The sequence below is a fragment of the Denticeps clupeoides genome, chromosome 1 (assembly GCF_900700375.1).
Source record: "Denticeps clupeoides chromosome 1, fDenClu1.1, whole genome shotgun sequence".
Classification (NCBI taxonomy): domain Eukaryota; kingdom Metazoa; phylum Chordata; class Actinopteri; order Clupeiformes; family Denticipitidae; genus Denticeps; species Denticeps clupeoides.
The window spans coordinates 32,673,445-32,694,333 of NC_041707.1; the positions used below are offsets into that span (position 1 = coordinate 32,673,445).

The 20,889-nt window shown below is 42.7% G+C and overlaps 2 long non-coding RNA genes across 2 annotated transcripts; one reads left to right on the forward strand and one right to left on the reverse strand.

Moving 5' to 3' along the window:
* Positions 1–12,197: 12,197 nt before the first annotated feature.
* LOC114798602 (uncharacterized) lies at positions 12,198–13,910 on the reverse strand. The gene is made up of 3 exons (XR_003751082.1): positions 13,789–13,910; positions 13,486–13,595; positions 12,198–13,210 (listed from the first exon to the last, which is right to left on the reverse strand). It is a non-coding gene; the product is annotated as an uncharacterized LOC114798602 (long non-coding RNA).
* On the forward strand, positions 13,517–14,606 carry LOC114798597 (uncharacterized). Its single transcript, XR_003751081.1, has 2 exons — positions 13,517–13,861; positions 13,955–14,606. It is a non-coding gene; the product is annotated as an uncharacterized LOC114798597 (long non-coding RNA).
* The last annotated feature ends 6,283 nt before the right edge of the window (positions 14,607–20,889 follow it).

The following is a 20,889-nucleotide window of genomic DNA, read 5'->3' on the forward strand; positions in this document are numbered from 1 at the left end:
TTTTGTAAATATGACGTGAGGCAGATGCGTCTTTTTGTTGGATCTATTTGTTGGAAATGTTTTTTTTCAACATTTGATTTCAACTGATGGTTTAATCTTCATCTGCTGAGACTGGGGACAAGTTTTGGCAAAGTGCTGCTCACACATTATCACTTTGTGCAGAAATAGGCCAAGACTGATTTCTCCAGGTTAACACACAATCACTATAGATCTGACACCACCGTCTAGTAAAAGTACGGTGATGTGCCATTCTGTTCCACCCCAAAACATACCACGTAATAATTGAAATACTCTTTCTGACTTGCACTGAAGTCTCCTTCTCAGCTGTCAAATAAGCAAAATGTTGGACCCGCGTTATTTACGACACGTTAAACTCGCCAAAAAACAGGGCCTTGTGATGAGCTGAAGAGATGGAATGACACTATACTTCCGTTTTGATCGGTTCATTTATTGAGAAAAAATACAATGTTTCAATTGAAACTTCGGACACCCGAGGAAGCATGAGCTGGTGTTCGTCCGTTACTCTACAATTATGAATATCAGTCATGAGCGCTTTCGTGTTTGACCTTTTCAAACGTGACCAGTGTGAGACAAAAGCACCCGGAAAGTACCCTGCATTCACCACTTTACTCTCTGACACATCAGGGAAGTTCGCAGGCTGAACGGTGTCATCCCCGTTGTGAGAGCCGGTCAACCGGTCTTTTTGTTCTCTATGAAGACAACCCTGCAGGAGGTTTGGAGGTCTGAGACACGTTGACTGCAACAACGCCATAAACTGGTCTTTTCCGGCACAGCACAATTAGCCCTCTATGTCACTTTTATTTAGTTGAATTTTGGGGTTCAGGGGTCCATCTTCCCTTTGTGCCTTGACTGGAGTGCGCCATAAACCTTAACTGCAACGCACTTCTCGGTCCTAAAGACTTTTGGGAGGGAAGCGGGGTCGTGAGGGGCCTGATAACCTGCTGTTTTACAAAGTTGTTTAAACATAATGGAGTCACATCAGGGCACTGCGGTAAAGAGTTGAGGCTAGAGGAAGGCTTCCTTCCGAGGGGCTCCCCGCTGCTGTCAACAAATTTACGAAATGTGTGTGCGTGAGCGTGTAGGTGTGTGTGTATTTCCTATATTGGCCTGGGTGAAAAAGTGACAGAAGCAGAAGTGCACCACGTGAGTAGAGCTTCTGTTTTGGGAGCGGTATTTAAAGGCACCGTCTAAGCGTTGCTGCGTGACTTTTTGTGCGTTTGGCAACACGACAACACGACAACATCCACTTTCCAATGCTGGCAGCCGAGCAGCCAGTGGCGTTCTGACTTTCACTCTGAACATGTGCCTGCTTACAGTCAATACATGAAATTCATATTGTGTGTATATATACTGTCTTTTTTATGGATGCATTTGTCTTAAATTTTGACTTATGATTAAAAAATGACAACAGAAATAAGGATAATTTGCTGCTTGTTTGCATTGTGCTGCCTTAGGTCTGCAAGATGAATGTCTTTTTCTGTTTGTTTTAGTGCCGGAACTCAGGCTTTAGTGTCCTAATCTGTCATAATCCTTCTCTTATATAAAATACTTTCATTTTCTTTTCATCACAAACAGCTCTGGGGTGGCGAAAAGGTCACCCGAGATGAATTTGGCTTTTGATTTGTTGGTGGCTGCATGTAGGCCTGGTGTTTCAAGGAAAATCCATGGTGGCCAGCCAGTGTGCCGGCAAGGCAGCGAATGTGAAGCAGCGGGAAGACAGAGCCTTACAGCAACCTCACAATTGCAGCAGCACCTTTAATTTTAATTACACCAGGGCAGCAGTGTCTGCAGCAATGTCCTATAAGCCCTTTTTAATTAGGGTGTGAAGCAATGCAGAAGAAAATAATGGCTTGGCTGTGGATTCCTGTTAACATCGCTTTCAGCATATACACACACACACACACACACACACACACTCCCCTGATACTACAGGGATAAGGGCATTGAGGAGAGATACATACCAAGACAAACTGCTCCTAGCAACCAAAATATTACGTAGCACATTAGCCTTTTTGTATAAAACAGAACTTCCTGTTTAGTTGACCCAGTGGTGTAGCTGAAGGGCGGTGAAAGGCATCTAACCTCCTGCAGCAGCCACTGACTGCTTTTTACACCTCTGTGTCCCCAGAGCAGCCATGGCAAAGCATTCTCAGTCAAGCAAAGTCAAGACCACACCATATATACATGATCACGTTGGAGTGACTCAGAAATCATGGCTATGAACAGAAATGAACAAAAATAAATGAACGCATGCTAGTTATCTGCATATATGTGTCACGACAGGGTGAGGCTGGGCGGTCAACAGGGCTCTAATCATGGTCAGATTCTGCCGATTAGGCATCCATGATTAGGGCCCTTTTATTAACGAAGTGAAGTGATTGTCATTGTGATACACAGCAGCACAGCACACAGGGCACACAGTGAAATGTGTCCTCTGCTTTTAACTCCTCACCCTTAGCGAGCAGTGGGCAGCCCTGACAGACGCCCGGGGAGCAGTGTGTGGGGACGGTGCTTTGCTCAGTGGCACCTCAGTGGCACCATGGCGGATCGGGATTCGAACCGGCAACATTCTGATTACGGGGCCGCTTCCTTATCCGCTAGGCCACCACTGCCCCATATTAGGAAGGAGAATGCAGCAGAACAATGCTGCTCCATTAACGTGGAACCAGAGACTGACCTGTACCTGTGGTTATTGTGTTTTCGTTCCTGTTCCCCGCCTTTTGCCACGTGCTTGCGGGTTTGTTTTTGTTCCCTTTGTTTCCTTTTCGGCCATCTTGCTCCTGCGCTTCCTTCCCTCACCAACCCATGTGCACAATCTTATATGTATGACCCATTGACTGACAATAATCTACCATACTATTACGACCTCCCCACTAAAATTGATTAGGTCCCCCTAAAAAGCTGTGACCCATTGAAACTGGCACTAAGTGGTCAGCAGCAGTCCTGTAAATTGTAAACTGGTGAATCCATGAATCAGAATCCAGTTTCCAGTACATCTCACAGAAAGTACCTTTTTTGGTGACCTGGAGGATTTGAAGGTTAAGTCAACGCCTCAAGTTCTTTACTTTTGTTCCTCAAAACATTCTTGAACCATTTTGGCAGTCAAACCGTTTTTCCACTGGATCTGACATGTTTTTTTTTATATCTATCAAGACCCAGATATCCAGACAAGGTATCTAGTCAACAATGTTGAAATGGGTTTGACAGGCCTTCTCGTGTTCAAAGGTTTCCATCACTTCCTTTTTAACCAGTTTATCTTACGAAACAGAAAAGTCTGACATGTTTTCAATGCCGAATGTATGGAAATGGACAGGTAATAGTGATAAAGTTATATTATTTGCTGGTGCCATGCATGGTGCTGGCTTCTGTAAAGAACTAGGGGGAGGGGGTCAGAGAACACATTCGGGCTGTTCTAATTCTGAGAACTGGAAAAGAGGGTTGGGATGTTTTTTTTTCCCTCCTCATTTGTTTCTTAATGAAAATGTCCTGCAGGATGAGTGCATTAGAAGCCTCTCTGTAATCCCGTGTAAATTCCCACAATCCCCTGTTCCTCGCATTCTGCCAAGGAAGCCTTCCTGCTGAACTCTAGCCTGTGTTTCTCACTCTCTCTTCCTACTTTCTTACTTCTCCCTTCCTCTTCTCTGTCTTTTGCTTGCTTGTCTTTTTGTCTTTAGTTATGGTTACTGTGATAATGATTATGATGATGATGGTAAAGCCAGATTTTGCTTACAATTGAAACATTTTAAAATCTAAAAAGGAACTAGTCTGAAGGTTTGACTCTGCTTACAGAGGTTGTGTCTTGTTGCACATTTACAACAAATTTGTTACATGTCAATAATTTTAATTACTACCATTTAAAAGGAATGAGTGTGTGTGTGTGTGTGTGTGTGTATGGGTGAGTGAAAGTAATTCTCTTTGCATCAAGTTCCACAGACCTAATCTAATCTCCAAGGCTCTTTGTGAGTGACTGTGACCTGGGTTGAGTCTCGGGTCGCCTGCATGTTGATATTGGGATACCCAGGGATATTGGGTTTTTATGACAACAGTAAGACGCCTCTCATAATAAACAGCAGGTGGGTGGTGGCTGTGAAGGAAGTGTGGGTTGAAGGGCAGGATAGCACTCGACTGAGGAGGGGCTGAGCCCTTATAAACCCTATAAAACCGACTATATGTTGGTTTGTCCATGGTGTTTTTTGAAAATATAACGGTTGCACGTCTGAGTCCTCTCTGTATTGTGACAAATGGTTCCTGCAGCTATTGTTTTTCTGTACCAGAATGATTAAACATCTTTCATTACAGAAATCTTTTTTTTATTACTTAGAAAAACATTTGACACTCATTGGATACTCTAGTTTTATTGGACAAAATATACAAATAGTACAGCTAATATTGGATTATATTGATCAGACTCATGTTTCTGGAGAATTTTGGTTGAACTTTTCCTAAATTTTCCTAGAATGGATCAACCAAATGGTTAGTTCCCTGCCCTATCTAGACTTGAAGGACTTTAGAACAGACATAACACACCAGATTGGAACAGGCATTTAATGAAAAGTCCTGCCTCTCCTGTTCTCCTGCCAGAACATTTAGATTGGTTCATGTTTCAAACTCATTTCTGATGATTTGAAATAATGTTCATTCAGAAGTTTCCAGTTTACAGACATTTTATAATAATAGACAATTCCTAAAATCAACTCTCAACATATCAATACAGTACAGGCCAAAAGTTTGGACATACCTTCTCATTCAATGTGTTTTCTTTTATTTTCATGACCATTTACACTGAAGGCATCAAAACTATGAATGATCACACGTGGAGTTATTTATTTAACAAAAAAAGGTGAAATAACTGAAAACATGTTTTATATTCTAGTTTCTTCCAAATAGCCGCCCTTTGCTCTGATTACTGCTTTGCACACTCTTGGCATTCTCTCGATGACCTTCAATAGTCACCTGAAATGGTTCTCCAACAGTCTTGAAGGGGTTCCCAGAGGTGTTTAGCACTTGTTGGCCCCTTTGCCTTCACTCTGCGGTCAAGCTCACCCCAAACCATCTGGATTGGGTTCATGTCCGGTGACTGTGGAGACCAGGTCTCCACTTTTTGTTAAGTACATAACTCCACATGTGTTCATTCATAGTTTTGATGCCTTCAGTGAGAATCTACCAATGTAAATGGTCATGAAAATAAAGAAAACACATTGAATGAGAAGGTGTGTCCAAACTTTTGGCCTGTACTGTAGCTCCATAACCTCTGGTAATGGTACCAATGGCCTTCAAGTTTATTCTAGTAAGACTTATCTGTTTTCTTTCAAAATTCTGGAGCACTCTGTCTTCAATCAACTGTCTCTCAATCTCGCTCAGAAGAATCTCCAAGATCCTAATCAGTTTGGTTTCAAAGCAGCACATTCCACAGAGAAGGCCCTTTTGGCTGTCACTGAGAAACCACAAACCAGCTTGGCCTAAATAACCACAAGACACTCTTCTGCATCCTTATGAGTCTTGGAATTTGTGGCTCGGCATGGCCAAGCCTTTCATTCTACCTAGATCTGTTAGATAAGGTGTTGTGGAAGGGATCCACATCTGCTCCATGCAGACTCTCGACTGGCATCCCTACGGCCTGGTTCCTCTTTTGTTCTTCCTCATATTCTCACTTTAGGTTCTCATATCACTGTGATACAGAAAACCCTCAACATATCTTCTCCTTTCCTCTATCAAGCACTTGTTAATATCCTGCAGACATCTATTCATTTATGGTAGCTAATCAATTAAAACTCAACTTGGGTTCATCCCCCCCAGCAGATTCATCTCGACATATGGACCATTTGTTTGAAGTTATTACTAAAAAAGATACAAAGCGGTCCTTTGAACTGATCTGGACTCCCATTGTAGTCTATGTTGTCCAGTCTAGTGAGAGCAGCTAAATGAACCCATTTCACACAGCAAAGCAACCAGCTTGTTCAGTAACACGGAGCTAAGAAGCCACGACACCAAGATCCAAGTCTTTCAGGATCTTCGGTGCCATTAAATTAACAACTTCATGTAGTAGTCTGCAGATATTTCAGCCCTATAATTTAGCCCTGAGCTTCAAACCCTTCTACCACTCTGTTAATCTGTTACATGCTGTTGTAAGTGAATGCTTTTAATTCCAATTTCTATCAGAATTTATTGCATTCACAATGCTAACAAAATTCAGATTTTAAAAAACGTCCTATTTGATTAATGGAGGGCATATCCTCAAATTCCTGCAAAGATTCCAAGAATTCCTTTAAAGGAATTCCAAAGTGATACCAGCCATGTTTTGGTTTCTCTGTAGCCAGAGGATGGACGTTACACAGAAGTAGGCGGTTGCTAGAGCCTTTCTTGTGGAAATGGTTTCATTTCTTTCATTCATACTCTGTTTCAACTCTGTTATTTGTGACAATGTTTTATGACTATGTATGTGACTATTAGATGTGTTATCAAGAATTTCCTGATAAATAACCTGTGAAGGTCACAGTTAATCACTGTTAACCAGTGATAATTGAGATGCCTCTGGCAAGTCTAATACAAATTAGGATTCCATTTGTCAGATTCTATGTAATGAAAATGCCATATGCTGAGTCACATGGGGCTGAACTCGTTATTCTTGGTTTCAGTATATTTTCTCACTGAAATTGGATCTCACCAAAGGCTTTGTGGCTTTTCCCCGGCTGTTAATATAGCGATTAAAGCAACAATTACTGTAACTGCATGAGGTTAAATTCAGATGCCATGTACACAAAAACATTTATACAGAAACATTGATATACTTATCCAGAAAAAGAGAGATGAAAGCTGGTGTTGGGAGAGAAAGTGTCAGTGTGAAGCAGCACAAGAAGAAGCAGTAGCGAACAGGCAGAACTGGGGAGGACTGGGAGTGTGATGGTAAAGGGGTGACTGGACAAATTGAGGCTTATCACATTTAGCTGATGGCAAGTGGGGGAGAGACTGGGACAGAGAAGAAAGCTGAAAATCTAAATCTTGTGGTGCTGTTGAATGAGCACAGAGGCATGTGTGCAGAGCTTCAGTGCATAAGAATGAGCCACTGCATACCTCTATTCCCCCGAGTGATGCGCATCCCAGAATGCACTTTTGCAAAGATGAAAGCCCAGAGAGTCAAAGACAAGAAGGACAAGCAAAGGAAAGCCCTTAATAATAAACGGCTTTTATTAATTTAAATAGCCAAACACAGAACATCGCTGATATATTTTATTTAAATGAGCAAAAAAACAATAAAAAAAAAAAACACATACACTGTACTGCTAATTAAGAAGTTATAGTTTTAGAAAATATCTTGAATGTATCATTCACAAATGACAAACATAAAAAAATGTTTTTTTTTTTATGTTACTGAAGAATGTGGTTGATCCACAAAATTTTTAAAAGACCCCAGTGTCTCCACTGTTAATTTGTTTAATCCACAGACACAAAATACTTTTCCTCCTTTAAATATGTAAATAAATACAGATCTAGCTAAATGTGCTTCTTTGGTTTTTATTTTCTGATTATTTATGTAATACTGAGTAATACTGCCCTTTAAATAAAAAAGTAACCTGGAGGCTTGAGTACATATCTGCGAATGGGGCACTGATGTTCTGCATGTTCTGCATATAAACATCGCCGTAACACCAAGTTAACGAGGTAGATATGAAAGAGCCTGAACATGCCTTCAGTTATGACAGCGCCATTAAACGTGTCAGTCATCATGCAGCACTTTATGGTCTCACATGATTTCCCAGAGCCTGAAGCCGGATGTCAGTGAATCTAGAAGCAGCACAGAGGCGCAGCAATAAACATGCATGACTGAGTGAGTTAGTGGTAGAATGTCTGCACTGATGAACTAAAAGCCTGATAAATTAAGAAAGTGGCTGGAGGCAAGTCAAAGTTGATCTCGCCAGGATCTCAGATTTGGCCATGTAGCCGTGTTACCTCATGTCTTTGTGAATGTCTGAGCATCTAAGGGGTTCTCTAACACTCACAGACCAGCAGAGGTGACATTGTAAAGATCGGCCTATCCATCACCCACCAGAACTCCAGCAGGCGGGTGTGGGTGCTCTGAACTGCCTCACGCTGCCAAACAGCCTATTTGTGTTGCACATCACTTTTTATATGAACCTATAAAAACATGGAGAAATTGGGTTCTAGAATAGATCCATTTTAGTAATGGCTTTTCAGCATGACTCTGCATCACTTTATATTTTTTAGGCTTTGTTTTATCGGTACAATTCATCATGCTGGGCCTTCCTCTGTGCCACCATAGGGCTAATCTTAATTAGAAACTGCTGCTGGAAGAAAGAGAGAGACAGAACGATAAAACCATCCTAGCTCTTGAGATCTATTTAGCAACTCAGAACTCTGTGTTCTGGGTGATCTATGTTCAAGTTGTAGTACATGACTCTGAGGGCACAGCTTTCACACTGGTGCTAAGCAAGAAAGAATAGCTGATCATGACATCACACATGCAAACATCATTAAAGAACATCCTGTTTAATCTTTTCATTTATTTATGTAGATCCAGAGAATAGTAACCTGTGAGTCACATGCAGATTTCATTGTGCTTGTTGAAACCAATTTGCTGTTTCCAAAGATGAGACCCCCATCACATTAACCACCATAGCAGATTCCCATGTTCTGCTAAATTACTCCAACAGACCTGTGGAGTCTGCTTCTGGGCTCCGGCCAATAAGATGCTCGAAAGACCACAACTGGGAAAGGCTCAGGATAAGGGCAGGGACAGTTAGCAGATTTCATAGGTATGGTGGAGAGGTTGGAAGTGAGAGGTGAAATGTCACACTCACTGTCAATCAGGGCTGTTCTGCTGGTGATGACATCAAACTCCATCAGAAACTTTGATGGACATTTCAGAGCAGATGGAGGATTTTTGTCCCAAATCTTTACTTGGGGACACAGAACTCATGTCAGATACACTGTAATGAAGGTTTGAAGAAAAGACCTGGAAAGTAATCATTTAAGCCATGACCCATTTAAATTATGTATCCATATATACATTAATGTAAAGATATTAGTATAACATAATTGCTATTGCCATGCACTGTAATATAAAAGAATCAACAGCAAATTTACTCATAAACCCACAATTCAACAATTCACTTATCATGGTAAGCACAGCAGAACTTCCATAGAAAAATAGGATTCATTACATATAAATGCAGACTTAATTGACATCATATCATGGGTAAACCGTGGTCATATTTACTGAGATCGAAGAGAAATTGAATAATCATCTTCTGCAGTCACTGACAATGACCAAGTGACTTATGAAGCCAACGTGTTTTGTTCTTGTGGAGCACAAGGAGATGAAGCAAACTAGCAATGCAAAACTGCTGCTGGCATTTGCATGTTTGATGTCATTGTATCACTTGACCTTTTTAAACTCCAGTCCAATGTTACTGGCTGATGTACCTACAATAGAATCAGTCAGAATCATATTTATGCACATGTATTTCATTATTTATATATTTATAATCCCTTTCCAGAGCTTTGTTAACCACTTTTTCTGGTCTTTGATTGTATAATTTTTCAGTCCAACCTTCTTGTGCGTCCAATCCTGTTAATTCCTGTTAATGCCTGTTCCACAGCATGAGTGAGCTACAATTCTGAGCTTCTTCCTGCACTACATCTGCACCAGCCGGTACTCCGCAGACTCCACACAAACCACATGACAGCCTTTGACCAGGTGAGACCAGGAGGTGGTGTACCACTTCCTAGTTGTCTGCTACTCTACACAAGAGGACGCAGTGAAGAATAGGTCCGACCTAGGCCTCCATTTTAAAAAAAGATTTACATTTACAACGTTTACATTGAATCAAAGCATTCCCTGTCCCCCTAGGCTTTTGAAACATGTTCATTACAGAATTACAGTAATTACCTTGATTTAATTACTGTAGTTCTTATTAACTATTAAGTGGAATCGTTGCGGAAAGCTTTTCAGTCTATTAGAACAACTACTGGGCAATGATTTCTCAGGGAGTCTTTTTGACATGTGGAAAGTTAACGGCCTGCACTCTGTTTTTATGGAGCCAATGATGAGACAGGGGTCATCGCGGAAGTTCAGATGTGAAACACAGAACATGTCTGCAGGGATGTCTTAACCAGCCATAATTATCACCGTGCTCACCAATGAATAGACAATCACAAACAATGTTCTTCAATAATATATACACCTTCACACTGAGCAGGACATGAACAATGTTCAGCATGGACGGACTAAATAACTAAACAGCGCATGTGGAAATATTTATACATATCTGTGGACATGTGTGTGAATGTGAACACGTAACCCCCCCACTGTAAAGACTGTCACATAACCTCTTTCAGTGCAGCACTGGGCGTCCACCCACCCCCAAGCTATGCTGACCCACGCATGATGTTCTTTAGTTTGTTTTCTCTGCATGCCGGGGGTTTGGCTACTCTATGTCTGTGTGTATGTTTGCGTGTGTGTGTGTGTGTGTGTGTGTGTATGTGTCAAGATAGACAGAGCTGAGGGAATATGTGGGAGTACTCCTAGTGTGTTTGTGTATATTTTTCAGGGCGACTCTTAGCTTAGGCTCATAGATCGCTAGATCTGTACTGAAGGGAATTTGACAGTTCACTGCTTCTAAACCATTTTGAAATAAAATCACTGCTTCTAAACTATTTTGAAATAAGATTTGCTTTTGAGGCTTGTTTTAGTTGTTGGGACCAAGTTATTTTGCATACTTTGCATACCAAAGTGAGTGTGACTGTCTTAAAGATAGTAGGAAGTAGAAAGATAGTAGAAAAATAGTAAAAAAAAAGATCATGGATTCTTTAAGCCTGGTGCAGCTTTACCAAAATCTCAAAGAGAACATTTTTTCCAAATGGGCAGTGGTGGCCTAGCAGTTAAGGAAGTGGCTCCGTAATCTGGATCCGCCAAGGTACCACTGAGCAAAGCACCGTCCCCACACACTGCTCCCCGGGCGCCTGTCATGGCTGCCCACTACTCACCAAGGGTGATGGGTTAAGAGCATAGGACACATTTAGTTGTGTCCTATGCAAGCAGACAAACAAGCAGTGACCAAGGGTGTGTTCTGGACATAACATGCAAGTTGCGTGTCAGAAGCAAGGTGCACATGCACTTACTGGACTGCTTTTAAATAGAAGAATTGCTAATCAGTGGAAAAGTAAAACAGAGGGATCATGTCATGAAATGCATTACGTGAAAGTGCACAAGGACATCATCTGCTGCAAAAGAGGGATTGCATCAAGGCTGTTTGTTAAACAACACGAATCTGAAATGAAAGTTCAGGTAAGAGTATGCTATGACAAGAGGGGATGTGTGAATAGAGACCGTTTGACTGATTGCATTTTAACAATGATGATAAAGGAAGAGGCAATTTTCACAAAGACAATTATTGCTGATCCCCCATCCCTAAAACGTCATTAAGAATCAGTCATTCTCCTGCTCACAAGTCGGCCCTGATCAGGCCCTGCAATACAGCCGCACCACATGTATACAAGAAGTCAATTAGATCACATCCCTGCAGCTTCTGATCCTTTCTGTTTCTGATCTGTTCGCTCCCACATTTACCTGTTAGATCTGTTTGTATCGTTCGTTTCTGTGTTGGAATAAACTTGTGTTTCATTTACATGCTTGCAAACGCGGCCTCAGTGTGACACTGTTTAAACGCACATGGCTGTATCGGTTCAGTAAAGACAAAGCAACCCTTCTTCAGCTGTAATGGATGTCGGAGTGGCCACGCCCTCATTTGATGTTCAAGATGTTCGAACCTACTTTTATTTATTTAGACATTTTTTTCAATAATGCACATTTCTTTATGATTTCATACATATTCAGAAACCCAATTATTTTTGCTGCTTTAAACAAACTTTAAGTTCTGCGGTCTGAAATGCAGTGCCACTCCAGCCCTGCATACGCACGATACACAGGGGTTGCATTCCCATTTGTGTGATGAATGTAGGGGTCGCATCTGTGAACAGAACTGTAGTGACTTTGATCTTGTTTCTTTTTCGGACCGCATTGAAAGCAGACAAAACAGGTCAGGCCATCGGAAAGGCTGTCCCTCTCCCACAGGACATCCAGTTAGTCATGCATGAGCTGCTCTTTAAAGGGACAAACATGAAAACTCTCTTTTTTTTAAAACCCAGAACAGTGGCAGGAGTGGGGAGCCAAACCGATCACATCCCCATGCCCTCCCCTCTTTCATCCTCTCCAGTGTCCATGGAAATGTCATGGCAACAGCAGCTGCCAAAACCTGACTGGCATAGTTTGTCAAGTTGAAGCCTGTTTCTGGAAGCCTGGGGCTGGAAGCCTCGACACAATGCTCTGAAAAACACACTCCTGTCCACAAACACACACAAAAAAAGTCCCATTGGTGATTAAACGTGTTCTGATGTCTGTTGTGCTCAGTTACTGTCTTTTAAATTGACTTCTGATTGTTCTTCATTTAATAAAATTGCTAATCAGGGCTTGTGTGTCGCTACTGTGCAGCGACCTCATCAGCTCCATTCTCAGTAAAAGGCCTGAGCTCCAACTGTCCCGGTCTGATGTGAAAGAAAACGATGGGAATGAGGGCCGGGCGGGCTTTCTGCACAGTAAAGGGTAGTCAAGACAGAGCAGACAAATCCCACTGCTGCAGCCTCGTGTCATGCGACAAACAGCGTCTCAGACCTGCAGACCTCGCGGCCTTCGGTCTCAACCGCAGCACTGACAGAATTTGATCTCTGCCAGCAGTACAGAGAAGATTCCATCATTCGTCCATCCAGCCTGCTGTACTGACAGCATTCGCTCTTCCGCACCTTTGATATTTCCACTGCAGTACAGGCAGACTTTTATTGCACAGGGCGGAGCTATGAGGTGGCCTGGCCCTCAGGTACACGACATTGTGACGCCTGGGGACCGTGCACCTGATTGGGGAGCCAGGAGACAATCCGGGCTGATCAGTCAGGAGGACACATTAATAAGACTGAAATTGTGGGTTTCTGAATGCCCCACTGAGAGGACAGCACAGACGATTCTTCTCTTGGTAATCATATGTTTGCACGTGTGTGGAAGACGTCACAATTATTGTCACATTTTGTGAGCGTGAACGTGATTCTCTTGGGCATTGAATTGCATGCAGGAGCACAGAATCACATTTTTCCTCCCCTGTGGATTTTCTTCAACTTCTCCCTAAATTAGAAAGTGATGTATTATCTATAAAGAAAAGTAATTTTAGTAGAAACAAAGAAAAAATATATTAAGTAGTTTTTAAAAAGCTGTTCCAGCCAAAAACTGCATCCAGACAACCCAAAAATCCTTATTACTAACAACCAGCAAAACTGAGCAGAGCACTGATCCTACAAAATGTCCAGTTCTGCAGCCTTTACCTCCCAGTAGGTCCCAGCTACCAACATCCAGCACTGATGACAGAATTGGCTTCAATGGAACAGACTCATTATACTCACACATAAACAGCAGTATTGACCACGTTCCTGCCACCGCACTGTCAGCCTCCATCTGGCCTCCGGGATGGATGCCACACGTCCATCCAGAAGGACCACAGCATTTACTTCTGCTGTACAGACAGATTACACTCACATTACTCACAGCTGGCAATACTGATCACATTTACGTTCTGGCACACCCCAGCCTGCAAATCTCCTGCACCACCGACGGCATCTTTTTCCTGGTCAAAACCCGCTCGATCACAACTCCTCCCCCAGAGCAGGCCTGAGTGCAGGTGCTTCCACTCCCTGTAGCCCCCTTACCAGCAGCGGGCATGTAAGGAGAGGCAGAAAGCGGGAAAAAAAGCGGACCAGACAACGAGGAAGCAGCAGAGAGGTCAGGAGAGGGGAGAGAGCGGCAAAGCGCCACCGGTTCCTGCTGTGACTGATGCGATGTGACGTTTATTACAGTCTTACACTCTTTTACCAGACGGCCCTCCCTCCCTCGTTCCTGCTTTCAGCCGGGGTGGCGGGGGCTTGGCCAGACTGATGGGGCCGACTGGTGCACTCTTCCTCACCCCTGCTGGAGGGAGAGAAGCAAGACGAAGATGAAGAGGAGTGAAGGTCCGTATAGGGCTGGCAGCCGGACAACATGAACTGTGAGGAAGAAGGAAAAATAAAGAGGGAAATGTAGAGGGATAAGGCGAGTGTGTGCTTGAGTGGGTGAGTGTGTGTGTGTGTGTGTGTGTATGTAGCCTGCATTTGAGAACAGTGCACCATCATTCCGTTACACCACCCCAACCACAAGACTCCACACGCAAACACACACGCATTTGTTTTCATATCGCTGTGAAGGCCTAGGGAAATTAATATTTACCATATGTGCCATAAATTAATTACTAAATCCATGTAACGAGGCTTGATGGAACCCTGTCCTAAATGTAACTTTGCCAGCCACATCAAATATTTCAACTATTTTTAAAATTGCATTTAAATTCGTACACATTTTTTATACCATTAAATAGATCTTTCCTTGTGGAGACTAGCCGGATGTCTCCACCATCAAAGACGGCTGTCTGTTTTTTTACTTTTGTGAAATTTTTAACTTTAATTTTACAAATAAAACATTTGATTTGAACCCACATTGACCACGTTTTCGGTCTGACGGTGCGTCTGAAAATAAAAACATGGTTCGACTGCATCCAGGCCATGGAGCTGGATGAGCAGGGAAGCTGTTTAACCCAAATGGCATTACATGACGAAGCCAAAACAGTCGTGACCTCACAGAGTCAACAGCAGCCACAGCTATGGCGATTTGGCGCAAAAATCCAATCCTGTGGTGGGGAGGCGGGGAAGATGTGACCTATTTTGTTCTTGCCACCTCCCCAATCCACTCAGTTTTGCTCGATATTTAGGTCAGCAAGCGAAAGCAGAGGGGGCGGGGCTTACGGCTGCCAACCAGAAACAACATACATCTGCAAACAGAGACATGGATTAGCTGGATGGAGTTCAATCACAAATGTATGTGATGAAGAGTATAGGGGTTAAGATAAGGAGATCGCGAAAAATATAACTTTTTGACATATTAAATTGATCACAGCTTTGAACATCATTAGGAAATTTTGGTAAATCCACTATAAAGTAATCAGCCACAACATTATTCACTTCACAGAGAGTTGACGTGAATATCAATGATTATCTAATTACAGTGGTACAGAATTACATTAGACATCAAGTGAAGGTCATTTCATTTAAATGAAGAATTTTCTTGACCAACTTTGACAAGAGCCGATCTGTCAAGTCAGACAACTGGGTCAAAGTTTTTGTGAGCAGATGTCTTTATTTGCATTGTAGTGTGCTGCATCCGGCACACTGAAATAATCTTCCTCATTTGCATAGGAAATATGTATGTCAGTCATGAGAATTTATGTAACAATTAAAATTCTGCATTATAAGGACAACCTGCCTCAGCACAGACGTGTTTCTAAAAAAGCATTTGTGTTAATGGTCACAGATCAACATCATCAAAATTGTAGGTTGTCACACAGACATACAGCTCCACCAGAATTTGGTCTGTTTACAGCCAGATCATCTCAGAGGTTCATACCCAACAAAGGCGCTGAGCAGCAACAAGGTCACTAGGGCGCACTGATGGAGAGTAAACACCAGAAATCTACCTGGAGAAGAGATGACAGCAGGGTGTACAACAAGAAGGCTGACCCCCAGATCTCAGTCTGCAGGATGTGCTGGAAAAACAAGTTCTGAAGCAGCAAGGGCTGACGTTGAAGACACAGACCCTCCCTAATCAACACCCGCTGTCCCCGCCGCGCCACCGCCAACATCAACACCAAGACCTACCTCATACCGGACACAGGAGGACATTATATGTGTCACAGAAACACAGGAACATAGCTTACAAAAAAGGAGATTTATAATAAACGGTGATCTGCCAGCATCAGAATCTACTTACAATTGATGTTTTTACAGGAGAACGTGTGCAACGCTTTTTCAAAATTTAAATGCGCTTGTGGAAATCTTGTGATGAGGCTCTACAGTCATACATAATATACATTAGTAAATGATCCCACTGTCCCACAGGCATGTGCAATAGGTGACCCTGTCCTGCACCAATTGTCCCCGGATGGGCTCCAGCAGCAACGACCCTGAATAACATGTGGGAATGGAAAGCGAGGAAGAGTTCATGGAAATCAGAGATCCAAAAGAGATTCTCCAGGATACAGAAATGCCCAACTTCTGAAAAGATAAATTCATAAAGGTTGGGAGGAACATATTCACACTGAGCCCTCAGCAGCAAGCAGACTTGCTTCAAGAAGTGGACTCTCACTAAATCAGTGTTAAGGAAGTGCAGCACCCAATGGATTCTCGTTCCTAAAATATTTAAACATCATGATCTAGTTCATGAACATCCTTCCCACGTAGATGTTTTCCATTTGTTTCCTTTGCAGCAACGTCACTTCTGCAGGACTTTTCGAACAAGACGGAGTCAAGGGAGGAAGAAGGAGCTCAGCCCCACATTTCCCCCTGTGAAACGGATTACATGGAAAATTCATTTCATCTGGGCTCTCGGCTGTGAATGTTTGCTTTCGTGGGGGAGATGGAGGGTGGGAAAAGAGCACAAGCAGAAGAAAGGAAAATAACACAACACCAAGAAAGAAAAGATGAGATGGGGAGAGAGAGAGAGAGAGAGAGAGAGAGAGAGAGAGAACAAGTGGAAGTGAAGTCTGGAGGATGAGAAGAGAGAGAAGGCAGATGAGAGGAAATGGTGGGGAGGGGGCAGACGGCGCAAGAGTGATGGGGAGAGGAGGAGGAGGAGGAGGAGGAGGAGGAGAGCAGACAGAGAAAAGAAGCCCTCAGCCCCGAAATTCGTCAGCGCATCCGTGACCTAGATTCCTGATTTTCCCCAGATCCCGGTCCCTCATGAATGTTTGATCACGCCTCTTCCACAATGGCTGTATTTACGCCAAGTGCTCTTTAAAATTTACATCCAGCATTCAGGCCGAGGAGAGAGGGAGCGAGAGAGAGAGAGAGAGAGAGAGAGAAACAATCGGCTGGATCGGAGAGCTGCGAGGAAACACACATGACATGTTCTGATTTGAGAATTCTCCGGCCCTCTTGGGAACTTGAACGCGCCTGCTCCCATCACTGAGCCAGAGAGAAGGAGTGAGATGTTAAGCACCCGACACGAGTCCCAGGAGCAGCTCCTAGGCTTCGGGCGACCTGGCATCACCAGGCGTAGTCTCTACAGACCCGTCCGCTCAGCTCAGTCACTTCACCTGCGGCAGGACTGCCGACGTTTTCCATCGCGTTCCGCCAATTCGTGTCCGGAATGCCGGCCACTGCAGATCGGGCTGGATCATGTGTGGGTTTTGTGGTCCAAGTATAAGAACATTTTATAAATGTTTGGAAAAACTTTCATTTCATTTAAAAATCAAAAGCAAGAGCCTAATCAAATGTGACAAATGTGCTAATTGTGTTAATTATAAGATTACATTAATGAGCAAAGTTAAATCCTCATAGACTCCCACACACACAGCACTGTGAGGCCGTGCTGATGAGTTTTCTGTTAGACCAGCAAATTCCTGTCAGTGTTCCTTTGCCTGGCTACTGCTCTCAACAAGCAACCCCTCCCCATACACACACACACACACACACACACACACACACACACACACAGACAGATAGATAGACAGAGAGACGGGGGGGGGTCATCCATAGTCTCTCAGACAAACACAACTAAAGATGGCCAGGCAGATCTTTGTGGATCAGTTGTCGTCACAGGCGCAAATGCAACCATTGGCTGTGGTTTCCATGGTAACCGGTTCCAGCAGCAGTGGCAGCAGACTGGAGGGGCAACGGTGAAAGCAGAACGTGATCATGAGCTATTCGTCTGTGTGGATAACTATTAATACATAAACAGAGAGTCCCTTTTTATTTTACTCTCTCTTTCTCTCAGTCTGCCAATCTAACACACACACACACACACACACACTCACAGACGCACACACAAACACACGCAGCTGCTAATCCCATTCCAGTAACCAGAATGAACTGGTTCAGAGTGGGTAATCTCCAAAAAATCTGGCCGTGGGACAGCTGGCTTTACACTGAGCAATCCTCTCTGTCCATCTCACACTCAAACACACACTCGACCGTCCCTAAACAAGTGATCAGACTTCTGACATGTGTCCATCTAGGCACCACCAGATCCAAGAGGAGCGTTGGAGCGGGGTCTGCAGAGAAACGAAGCGAAGGACAAGGGCAGCCATCTTTAAAACACAGTTGAGGTGGGTGGGGGTGCGGGGACTGGGTAACCATGTCTGTGAGGAACCACCAGCCTTTTGTCTTCCTGAAGTCCCGGACATATTGTCTCATTCATCTGATCACGAACCCTCAAGCGCTCATTTTTTGGGGTCCTGCTGAAGGGAACCTTGAGTTTGTTCCTGTCAGACATCAATGGACCTCAAGCCCTCCTGCCTGCAGTCCCACGCTTTCCCTCACGCACACAGACACACACTTGGGGGTCTGGCTCCCCAACACTCTACGGCTTGCTCAATAGACCAAATCATTCTGTCCACCCCACCCCCTCCACCCAGTTGCCACGGAAATGGCCTATGCCGAGCTGCTGGGGGATTGGTTGCTGGGGGGGTGACTTGCTTTCCAATCAAACCTGTTACCAGGGTATCTGGGTGAGGAGAGAGAGGGGGGCACAGTCTCACAGAATGCCAGCGCCCCCTACCTTGCCACTAGGGGTACTGAACAGTTCCAAAATCACTTAATTATTTGTAGAATTAAATCTCATGGGCTTAAGATCCTTCAAAAATTAGCATTTTAGTTATATGTATATACAAACCATTTTAGCAATTTTAGAATTAATTAAATTCAGTGTAGCATTATTGTTAAACCATTTTGACAGTCAACTGGTTTTATTATCAGTTTTCAATCCTAATCAAAGAGCTAAATGGCTAATTTGGTCTGTAATCATATATTTATCTCCCACCAGATAATCCCTTATTGAATATGGGCCAGAATCCTGGCTAAAGCTAAGAACTATATAAGAAAATATAACTCCTTTTAAGATTTTTTTTAATTAAATATTTATCCAACAAAATAGTTGATTTCATTCCTTGCCAAATACACATTGCCTTGCACATATTCTGGCAGTTTAACTCACAAGGGTTCTGGCCACATCTCAAAGCGTCTCAGCATGTCTCTGGCTCTATCTCATGGTGTCTTAATTGAATAATAAAAATGGAGAGTGGTTGAGGAGAGAAGGGGAAATGTGACAGGAATTTTGATGAAAAGTGAAAAAAAATGTGAGAGCATATGAACAGAAAAACAGTGGTTGATAATGAACACAAATGTCTTTTAACTAGACATATTTGTTCAAATTACAGTAAACATAAGTGGACCTTATACATAGTTTACCCATGATACATTTTAATTACTTGTCAATGTAACAGTGCAATTTAAATATATTGTGTGCTTTGACATTCAATTAACTAAAAACGTAACACTTACCTTGTTTGGATGGCCTATATCAATATATATTCAATCCCAACAATAACACTGTTGCCAATACTCACAAAACGTAAAAAAGGGCTGGCATAATTGAGGATGCTGGGATGGAAAGAGAATAAGCTTTACTTTGTGTCTGGGTTCTCCAGTCAGATCTATGCAACGGACAGGCTGGCAGTGGTGCTTGTGGGATCGAGAAAGAAACACTTCTCTACGAGACTGAAACTGTGAGAAGAACAATGGACTGTACAAATATAGATATAATTATCTGCTAATTATCTCACTAGTCAGTAAGATTTTGAAGACAGAGATTTGCTTCTTCCTCTAAGCCTCCTGCTCATTTTGCTCTTCCCTGCTTAAGCTGGGCATGCACTGTGTGATTTCTTTTCCTGTTGTGTTTTGCATGTGAATAAATCACATGCAAAAAAGGATCATGACAGACTTATCCTTTTTAATAAACGAACAAAACGAACACATCTTGATGGCATAAACAGGAAACAAAACTGGTAGCACACAGTCACCATAAACATTAGCAATGCAAGACAACCAGGGTTTCCTGCAGAAACGCTGATAAAGATCACAAAAAATCATTTAATTTACCACTATAAATAACTTTTCTGCCTGTTGATCCAGTTAGTGTTGTTTTCGTCAACTAAATTTAAAACTTGACTGGACTAAAATTAGTCTGCATGTGACAAATACAAATAAAGACTAAAATGAGCAAAGCAAAGACTAGACTAAAACTTAAATTAGCAAAAATTTTATAGTTCCAGTCATGATAAGTAGGTGAGATCACGTTAAAAAAGGTTTGATTGGTTTTGTGACGACTGAATTAATCTATTAATCAGTGACGGCTGATTCGATATGCTGCTACTAGAATTTCACTTCAGTGTTTGCACGTGCGCAGTGAGGACAAACCTCACCACAGGCCACAAATTTCAAAGAGGTTTTTATTCTAACAACCAGCCAACTGTGTGTGTCGTGGCCTGGTCGGAAGGAGTGAACCTGTGATCGTACATTATGTACACTGTACGATGCACGATCAAACTGTGACACGACCGGACTCAAGTGCAAAATTGGCTCTGAATTCGCAGTGTGTGCACATGTGAGATACAGAGCATGGAGGGAAGGAGCTAACAAGAGGGAAATCCCTGTCATCTAACTTGTGAGTTTTCCAGTGGATTTTTCAGCTACTGTAATCATTCTTCTTACGTTTGGATGTTTGTTTAAGCAGCATAGACCTGGCCCCGCCCAGCCATTGTTGGACTAATAATTTAAAGTCCGGTCACAAACGCTCAGCTCACAAACACAGGGACTTTATTTGCATTTATTTATAATAATAATAATAATAATATGAAAACAATCATGTCCAGAGGTCCAGAAAACTGG